Here is an 11,083-nt window from a genome sequence, read left to right as displayed (position 1 = left end):
TTAATATGTTAATTTTAGAAATATATATATATATATATATATATATACATGGATCTGAATATCGGATTGTAATGGTAGATTATAATTAATTAATGCGATTATTTGATAAAACTTTTATTTTCAACAAACAAACTATACTTCTGTCAAATTTAATAATATATGCTTCTAATTTGTTAATATATTAATGTTTTATGCAATCTATTAATATATTACAGAAATAAAATGGTTTATCTTATTATTATAATATCTCTAAAACAAATTAATTAAAAGCTCATTAAAAGCGTATTAGAAGGATTAAATTATTTGTAAAATGTGATTGGTATTTTATTTGAATTTAAAAATTCAATTCGCATATCGGGAATTACTGTCTCGAATCGACGCTAGTATTGGTCAATGTTCTGAAGCGCGCGCAGGAACATAACAGCAAAAAAGTCGCGAAGTATAGAGGCGTATAAGTTGTCCCCACCGTTGCGTCTACGTTCAGTCTCGGGCAACAGCTAAGACGTGGTGGTTGTGTTTATGTCATTCTTCTCCTTCCGTACATGCGATTATTCTAACAAAATTTAACGAAAGTCTCTTCATAGAGCCGGTGATCGATCGATCGTGTTATCAATATGTGCTGCGTATTTTATTCTACGTGTGCCTATTGTCTTGTCGATCTTTAAAACCTTTCGAATACGGCATTACTTCGTTCATACGATTCTGCGCTATGGTAGACAATCGCGTAGGATCAAATGCACGTCGTTTCAATACAAACATTTATGACATTTAATTAACAAAATTATCCTGTTGACGTGAGATCGTCGATCATTGGTTCGAATTGATACAAACATCGGACATACGCGATAATTCGTGTATCTGTGTACGAAAACGCGAAATACTAGTTCTGTGTCAGTCGATGAGGTTAGGCTGGCGTATTTACGCAACGAAAATTCGTGTCGTCGGTGTACGCGCACGCGATGCGGCTCTGACAGCACGTTCTATCTTCTTTTCTATATTACTGATCATACGTCACAGGACGGAACGCTCTGTGCAGTGCTTAACGCTGAATTTATTGTCATCGTCAGTGACGACTTTGACAGCGCATCATTCGAAGTGAGGTTAATTTGGAAGGTGTGTCGTGCGTGTGCGTGCTGTAGAGAAAAACAACACGGCAATAATACGATGACGGCGATGTTAGTATCTGTGGCGGAACTGTCGAACATTTTCTTCGTGCTTGCAGTCTCGATATGCTTTTGCGGAGTCTTCTTGTTTATTATCAGGTATTTACATCGTCGTATATTGTGCGTTGTTTTTTCTTAAACTGTATGTATCATTTAAGCATGTTATACAATATTTGCATGCATTTTTAAAATTATTTAGAAACGTATTTGTAAGAATTGATATGAATTCATTAATTTACATTCTTTTTCATTTTATCATCTTTACAAAGAAAAACAGTTTCCTTTTATATAAATGAGATCATAAATATTCGATATATCAAAATAAATAAGATATTCGGATATATATATACACATATGTATAATTATAAAAATAAAATATATAATATATATATATATAATTATATATATATATATATCATTATATATCATTTTTATTTCTTTTATAATTGGTAAATATTTATTTGTTGATTTATTTAAAATCAATTCCTTTATTTCTATTTATTAATATATCTCAAATGTATCAATTTATTTAAAAGTTTCTTATATTTTCCATCTGTAATAGATATCAATTAAAGAATATTTTATAATTATATATATTTTATAAATAATAAACTTTTTATAATGAATGACATGATTGCATGATTGTAAGTATTGTTATCAAATCGATAAATACTTGATATCATTTTACCAATAAATAACATCTCAGATATTATAAATCAAATTCTCATCAATGAATATTACTAACTTACCGTAAGAAGATTTTTCCATATTTTTTTCTATATCCATTTTAATATTTTGCGTTTCTCAGAGATCACTTATTTAAAAAATCATTATTAATTTTCAAAATTTAAAGAAAGAAAATTTGAGGTAGTCAGTGATATTTCATTATACAACATTTACAGCAATAAAAGTTATTTATTTATTAAAATTGTATGATATATTTAATAATTTTATATGATAGTTTTAATAAGAAGTTAAATATATTTTTTGTGATTTATTTATTGTATTAAAATTTTTATTATATTGTTTTTGATTAAAAAATAATTTTAATAATGAAATTAAATTCTGTTCTTTTTTTATTTGATTCAAGATGTTAAGGTTAAAATTTCATTTCTTATATTCCAAGGTAAAATCAATGGAATAAATGTTATTGTGAGAGGATCGTAAAAATAGTTGATAAATTAGCACTTTCAGTTTAGCAGTAAAAGTGTGCCATAGGATAGAGGACATAACAGTTAAGAACAGCTGTTTAAACATAGAAAATCATGAAAATTTTCATTCTTATGAGTAGCTTATATAAAAAGTTATATGAAATAGCTTAATCTTATCCAAAATATAAATTAAATTAAATATTTTCGAGGGAAAAAAAAAGAAGAAAATATTAGAACAATCTTATAATTATCAAAATTAATGACGAAAAGTTTGATTATAAATTTTTGCTTGCCAAAACTTATATTTTATATTCTTATGTTTTTTCGAAGAATGCAAAAAACAAAAGTTTTGTTTCCAAAATTAATTTTTATAATCAGATTTAAAAATATATAATTCCAAAATTTTTTCATCTTTAATATAATTGATTTAAAATATTCTGATAGATTTAAAATATTTTGATGAATAAATGATCTAGATAAAAAGTATCATTATTAATCATGAGATTATATATATTTATTTTAAGAATAATTTTTTATTTTTTAAAGAAAAAAATATGGAAAAGATGGAATATATTAATAATTAACGATTTACTTTGAAACTAGAATTAATAATTTGTTTTGAAATTACAATCGGATCAAATGCATAATTTAATTACATACGTATACTTCTGTGAAGAAAGAAAATATTTTTTGTTGAAAATATTTTAAAGAGCGAAAAATTTATATATTGCAAATTAATTTCTCATTTATTTTCGTATCAAAGTTCAAAATAATCAAATGAATCAATTGAATGGTAATATAAGATTAATTAAGTTACCCTTATTTCATCTATGATTAAACGAAAAAGTTCTTTGAATTTTAGATTTATATATTGTGTAATATATTCTAATTCGTATACTCTAATCTATGCGTTATTACATTGCAACATCGATGATTTGCTAGTTTCGTCGGTCATTTGACTTTTTTTTTCTGAAAATGATTTCTGTGTACTTTCGTAGAAATTATGCAACTCGCTGGAGACGCTTGATCAAACCGTTATTATCTTGCGGTATTCGTTGTTGCTTGTTCAATGTATTATTTATACGTTGTTGGAAATAACAGACCAACTAAAAAATTACCGGAAAATTGTGAATCTTTATAGTATGTTTGAATAACAATATATTAACTGATTCAAAGAATATAAATAATGTTATTTTCTCAAATTTTTATCGTTGCATAGTCTCGAGTAATACCGATAATAAATCTTTATCACAAGAAAACGTAGGATTTAATTATTCTTCGTTTGTTTATCGCAATAGTGCAAAGTTTATTAGATAATTTTGTCTTTGTTAATATTATTTTGATCAATTTACTAATTGTTATGAATCTCTTGACTCGTGATTTATCAAGATAGGAATTACAATTAGTATTTGATAAAAATAGATTCATTAAATTGCATTCAGTAATTAAATTTATTTTGAACGCTAATTTTAGTTCTAATTCATGAATAATTTACATAAATATCTGATAAATTATACATAAGATCAAGAGGTTATTGTGTAATGAAATTGAAATATAAAATTAAATAAATTTAAATATAAAATTAAATAAATTTAAATAAAATCGAAACGGAAGTTAAACCGAAAGTTGATCTTCCTCAAATTTCAATTGGAATAATTCTGAAATATCTAGTTGAATTAATGGCGGGCCCAAATCCAGAAGCCTTATGTCAATAAACCGTTAACACACTTACATGAAACGTGCGATTCACTTATTTGAAAAGAGAAAGCCGCGTTCTGAAATTTCAAAGCTGTACGGTTTACTTCTTTGCTTCGCCTAAAATAACTTGAAAACTGTACTTGAATTTTAAACGTCCTTTGAAATGAATCTCTACATCATCTAACATTGTGTCTCTAAATTGATCAATTTTTCAGAAGCTCGTTAAGAAATATTTAAAATTATTTTAATAGAGAATGTCTCATCATTTCGATATTTTTTTTTTTTTCTCTATTATACGCCAAAAAATAATTTACAGTAACGTTGATGTTACATATACTGTGCTTATGTACATTCTCATGGCCATGAGGTTATTGGCATATATGATCATTCGTATATTAATTCATTCCAAATCATGAATAACGTAGTCAATTCGATTATTTTAAATATCGAAAAACGTGATCGTAATTTTTTATTCCAGGTATTTATCGTTATTTTTTATTCGAACGAGATCTATAAAAATAAGACATTAAATTCTTTTTTATCAAATTTATAGCTAATATCATTTGTATCATGATGTATCATTAATAAAGGAAAAAAATTAGATGATGATACAATAGTAGTACAATAGGATAGTACAATAATTATTTATAATCAAAAATCATTATTTTTATTAAATTTGTATAGTTTTCGAAACAAGAAGATAAATTTCTTTTTTTAAAGAAAAAAAGAATTAGAACGGAAGACTTTTCTTTCAGAATTATTTTATCGTAAATTTTATCGCGTTCGATCTGTTGTATTATTTCGGAAAAAAAGCAAAGAAAAGATGAGAAACTTATCAGAAACTGGTCGATACATAATTTTCAAAACCGTTAGCTCGTACGTGCTGCTGAAAAAAAAATAGTATATACTGTTATTTCTCGAATCACCGAATCGTCTCGCGTTCAGGGTTTTGCATGCCTACACGTAGGACACTCTCGTTTTACATATGGACAGGATCTCCTGTGCCGAGAGTGAATTGAGCATTAATTGTTAACTCTAGAGAATAGATCAAACTTCAAATAGTGAATTATGAATGAATTACGTGGAACCACGGAATATCATTAGAATAATTAATGTTAATAATTACTTAACGTTATTAATTTGTACATCTCGTTAATTATTTCCTTCATTCACGCCAAATTAATGTGTCATCCGTCAATTAACATTTAAGAAAAGAAGAATATTAATTAGAACTAGAGTTTCTAAAGTTAGAGATTAACGTTGATATACATTTTTGAAACTTTCTAGTTTGAAAGATTGGGAATTTTGAAAAATTTAAACATTGAAAAATTAAAGAATTTGAAATTTTTTAAATTTCGTTATTTTAAAGGATAAAAAAATTTGAAAATTGATTTTATCGACAAAGTAAAGCATCTATTGTATAATAATTAAAATTGAAATTGAAATAACTAAAGATAATTAAACGATTCGATTAAACGAGGAACCTAATTTCTTTTTGCAGAAATATGATCGTGCTTCGCATTCACGGCGACGAATTGATGTTTGGAGGGAGTGGAACTGTCATGACGCATTCGCCGCGTATACCTCAAATGGAAATGATGAAGGTCCATATTCCCTTCACCTTCAAGCTTCACGAAAGTTTCAAGAGCACTTACACCGGTGAGTTTTTCCCCAAATATATTCCCCTTATTTCTCTTTTTTTTTCCCTCTTTCAATTCGCTTTTTTTCTATTCATTTCTTCCAAATAAAATTTCCAAAGATTTTGGAGAAAATCGTCAAATTCACAATTTTTATTTTCATATAAATACAAGTAGAAAATTGAAAATCGATATACTATTCCAACGCAGGATACGCAGTAATTAAAACATATAAACAGATACGCAATAATTCGATAAAATCCCATCTCATATATGCAAATACGGGGGAATACACGAATAGGTAATTGAATATTCAAACAATCGAATATATCTACAAAGGAATCGAAAACGTTCGATCAATTGAAATTCGAATCGTTTGTCTCCTTAAGAATAAGGAGATATTCTATCTATCATCCATGATTCATTATTCGTTTATTAACATTCTAATTAAAAACACCGATGGAGAAAGAGAGGGGGGGAAAACTCGTTCCTTCGACAAACGGATCGGAGATCGTATCTCGTACAATTGACGGTATAAACGCATAGACGTGTCTCGCCTTTGTTTCGTCTAATTTTACGAGATTAGTATTCGTTAGCGTTTGAACGATAATCGATCAAAATTCACGCGTCGTTCGAACCCCCCGTGGGGTTCGCTATAAGGAATATCCCTTTACGTTTCGATTCTATTACGCCTCTCTAGAAGTCATATTCCTCCTGTTCAATCCGGCTATCTTCAACGATTCCTATCCTTTAAGAAACGTTTTTTCAAATTTCTCTCCTCTTCCACGAATACACATATCGGTTATATTTCGCAAGTTTTGTCGCCGGGTTTATTAACTTGAAAAGAATAGTAGGACACTCTTCGTGTACGATTCGATCTGGTCGAAAGTAGGTTACAGACACGCGTGGAAGTGGAAGAAGAAGAAGAAAAAAAGAAGAAGAAGAAAAAGAACGATGATCTTCCACTTCGTAGTCGATTGTCGTAATTGGCATGCAGGTGTGAAAGCACCCAAAGTTACGAAACGTTACCTTGACCGCTTGGCCAGGTCATTGTGAATCATTTAATCGGAGAATAATTGATCCCGAATATCGGATTCGAATCTCTCTCACGTGATGTTTTTATTTATTTACTTATTTTTTTTTTATTAAAAATCACTGCACTTATTATTCAAAACCACGTTTTACTGTTAAATATGTATTTGTAAATGTTAAATAATTACAATACTTTATGGAAACTGTTACACAGATCAGAAACATAAAGCGTTTCTTCATCATTCGAGTAATCATAATTTATTATACTAATTTGTTTTTACAAACTTTACAAACTCTGAAAAATTTAATTCGAAAAATAAATAATTACCAAATCGAAGTTTTTTAAAGCATTTTAAAAAATGAAAGTATTGGCGCAACAGTTTAATTCTCCGCACATTAATTCTATTTCATTAAAAACTAATATATTTTTTAATATTCTTATTATGAAACATCTCTTCCACTAGTAATTTACATTTACATTTGATTACATTGGATTGATACGCATAGGAAAGAATACACCGAGCGAAATATACGTTAGGTATAAATGCAAATGCTTACATATCGTATTGTGCCGGGTAAAAACTATCTTCTCCCTCCGTGATCACGTTTTATTATGCCACGGTTGATTTATGCTCGACACTCGACGACCTTCGATAAATTCATTAAACCACGCGTATTCATGGGATAGCGAGCGTATTTGTTAGGGTTTGCCCCTGTTAACCTTGTGGGTGTGCCTTGGGATTTTATTCGAACGGTGCCACGGACTAGGCCACGAGCACGTGTTTCGTTCTTAATGAAAAATCGATTAATCATAATGATTAGTACAACTGATCGTATCAAAGTATCAAAATCAATTTCCGACGAAATTTTTTTACTTTTCCAAGAAATAGACTTTGGATTCAGAGAAATTACAAAACTCATCTTTGAGTATCAATTATTAATTTATCAGGATGAAATTTTTATGCTTGCCTATTTATAGATAGGCAGAGAAATGGACGTTGAAAACAGATAATGTCGTTTGAAAAATTATAAATGATATAGCGAAATTAATAATTTGATCTTCAAAATGCAAATTATCAATTAACTTTGTATGAAAATTATTTAATGGATGGATATCATCCTTTACAAATTATTCCATGGTATCATCGTGCGATCTAGATCTTCTCTTGCACAGAGAAAAAGGTATATACAAGATATTCTCTTTTGTTGATTCGTAATGACGGAGAACCGTGAGAAACAACTCGTGGAAACGATGGATTTTTCCGGAGGTGGAGGTTACAAGGGCAGAGTATTTTTGAATTCCAGGCCCGTAGGCACAAAGGTGACCATGTAAAAGTGTGAGGGTCGGTTGCAGAGGTTCAGTCTCGTTCATCGAGGACAGCATTCATATGTTCGAATAAACGAATGTTACGTAAGTTACGTGACAATAGACGAAACAATCAATCCACGCATCGTTAATAAACCAACACCATCGATTATTATGATACAGACATCTCTCATCTTTGATAATTATCTAAATAGGATTCCTCGTTTCTTTTAACGTTAACGTGCTACGATAAAATAGCTTATTAATCGAGATGCTGTTGTAATAGTTAATGATTATCGTAAAAGATAGAATCAAAGAATTTGAACGATGCATGGCAAATGATGTTTATCGATACCTCTTATTTATTCAAATAATAAATGAATAATAGATGAATAATATGGAAATGTTGTTCGAATCGATGGTTATCGCATAATATAATATAATACTTATCGTATAAACAAAATATCTTTAGTAGAATTTAATGGAGATTTCGTATTAAAAATTCAAAGAGTAACAAAGTTGAAAGCAGAATATCTATCTTTCCTATCTATTAACATTTGATCTTTTTCTTTTTTCCTCTTCGAAAACGGAAGAATCAAGAAGAGTCGTACAAGAACTATACAATACTAAATTTAAACGAATTTTGTATTTCGCAAAAAACAAAAAGAAAAAAAAGCAAAAGTTTAAATTTTCAATCGAGTCCATTCGATTGATAATAAAGATCGGTTAGAGAGGAACGATGCCCTTGGTACTACAAAAATTCTCAGAAATCTTTTCTCATGGATCGACCGATCATTGATCGACGTTATGCGTGTCAAGTTCACCGACTCGTTCGAAAACTTACTTAACAAGCGCGTTACGAGATATAATAGACGAGGCGAAAGTGAACAAATCGAAAGCTCACGTAGCCTGGTAGCATTTTACCGTGCAAATATTACATCTGCCTGAGTGTGTAGGTGAATTATAGGTGAACATCGGAGAACATTCCTGGCCTCATTGTGCAACATTGTAATCGCGATTGGATCGAGAGAGAGAAGAGCTTGTGGTCCAGGTTACGAAAGGTTAGCCGACCGGTGACGTAACCATGGTGAGTCGATTGCAAGATTCCTTCGAAGAGAGAAATACTTTTATAGTTGACTGTCTGAGACTGGCTCGAGACGGGATCCTCTAGCCCTCTTTTTAGTCGCTTGTTAAATGGTATTATCGTTTTCGAAACGAACTCCATCGAAAAGAACACTCCATCGATAATTAATGCCGCGAGACGAATCACTTGTTGCTTGCTTGCTAAACTACAATCTTTTGTTGGATTGTATTTTAAATTCTTTTGTTTTTCGTTCTTCTTCTTTTTTTTTTTTTTTCCTTCTCCCTCCATTCTTTTTTACGCCCTTGAATATCACGGATGAGGTAATATGCAGCTAGTCAGAAACATTTTCATGTACCTTGTGCAAGTTTCTTTTTTTTTTTTTCGTTTTTTTTTTTTTTTTTTTTTCCTTCTCCCTCCATTCTTTTTTACGCCCTTGAATATCGCGGATGGGGTAATATGCAGCTAGTCAGAAACATTTTCATGTACCTTGTGCAAGTTTCTTTTTTTTTTTTTCGTTTTTTTTTTTTTTTTTTTTTCCTTCTCCCTCCATTCTTTTTTACGCCCTTGAATATCGCGGATGGGGTAATATGCAGCTAGTCAGAAACATTTTCATGTACCTTGTGCAAGTTTCTTTTTTTTTTTTTTTGTTTTTTTTTTTTTTTTTTGTATCCTTGAATATTTCAGACGAGATAATGGGCTACAAGCAATCAGTCGTTTAAAAATCTTCGTATGATTTATGTATAGACGTTTTCGTTCATTTCGAAAATCGAAATTTATACGTATTTTTATGGTAATGATAAAAACACATAAAATATAAAAATTTAGCTATGAATAGACTTGTAAACCTTGTTCTTGTTCTTGAATCCCAATATGAGTCAAACAACCTTGTCCCCATATTGTTTGATAAGTTAGAAGGAATAAATTTGGAGGACATTTTCATGAATCATCGACATCTATAAAATAATATTAAAGTTATTCTTTTTTTTTTTTTTTTTTTTTTTAATATTATTATTATTTATTTATTTGCTCCTAGTTTAGAAACGTGAACGAGGTGAATACGAATCGAACGATAAAAGTTATCGAACTCGCAATTTATCTTAGGATTATCAAGGTGTTTCTTGATTAATTCAATACACGATCTATCTTTCCTTCATTTGTTATTCATCTTTGTATATATGTATGCATATATTCTTAAGAACCAGTTCTAATATCATACGAACGTGTCACTTATGATTTTATTACACGTATTCAAATATGATATCGTTATTGGAAAACTATGCCGTATATGATTATAACTAACATTTCTATCCATCGCGTAAAAGTATTCTTGTTTTCCTCTTCTTTCGTGCCATCTTTTTCCCATGTTTTCATTCTGAACATTTTTTTCGCTTCTCTCTCTTTCTTTCTCTCTCTCTCTCTTTCTCTCTTTCTCTCTTTCCTTCTTCATCTTATTAAAGTAGGAAAACAATAAATAAAAAAAAATTCCGTGATTATCATTATTGAAAAATGACGCGTTACGTTACGTGTTAGAATAATAGATGTATTACAAACCTATTATACAAATCAGAGGCAAAATATCTTCGTAATAATAATAATAATAATAATAAAAATAAAATAAAATAATTGAATCATCAGAAAATAAAACTTCGCGTCGATTTTAATCCGTCTCAACAATTTGCTTTGTTTGTAAAAATTTGATATTATAAAATTTCACAAAAGAAATTGTTTTTTGGAAACTAAGAACAAAATTAATTACGCAAATATAATATACTTCTTCTTCTATCATCATACAAGTCAATAATAATACAACTTAACAAGTCCTTAACAATGCTCATCCTTCTCTCAATTTTCCACTTCCTTTCACCGTCTCATTTTCCCTTCTCAATTCCCACCCACATGAGCAACACACGATCCTCGCGTAAACAGGATATCTCGCTTTCAGAAAATTTTTTTACTACTCCTACGATTATTGTAGCGTAACGTCGTTTATAATGCAACATCCTGTCGGATCA

At 29.6% G+C, this 11,083-nt stretch overlaps 1 long non-coding RNA gene across 1 annotated transcript; it reads left to right on the top strand.

The window, feature by feature from the left end:
* Positions 1-468: 468 nt before the first annotated feature.
* Positions 469-5,646, top strand: LOC116186036. Its single transcript, XR_004150953.1, has 2 exons — positions 469-1,262; positions 5,514-5,646. It is a non-coding gene; the product is annotated as an uncharacterized LOC116186036 (long non-coding RNA).
* Positions 5,647-11,083: the final 5,437 nt, after the last annotated feature.

The sequence above is a fragment of the Apis dorsata genome, unplaced genomic scaffold, assembly GCF_000469605.1.
Source record: "Apis dorsata unplaced genomic scaffold, Apis dorsata 1.3 scaffold_390, whole genome shotgun sequence".
NCBI lineage: Eukaryota > Metazoa > Arthropoda > Insecta > Hymenoptera > Apidae > Apis > Apis dorsata.
Note: the sequence above shows the minus strand (reverse complement) of the source record. Positions and strands in the feature narration are given on the sequence as shown.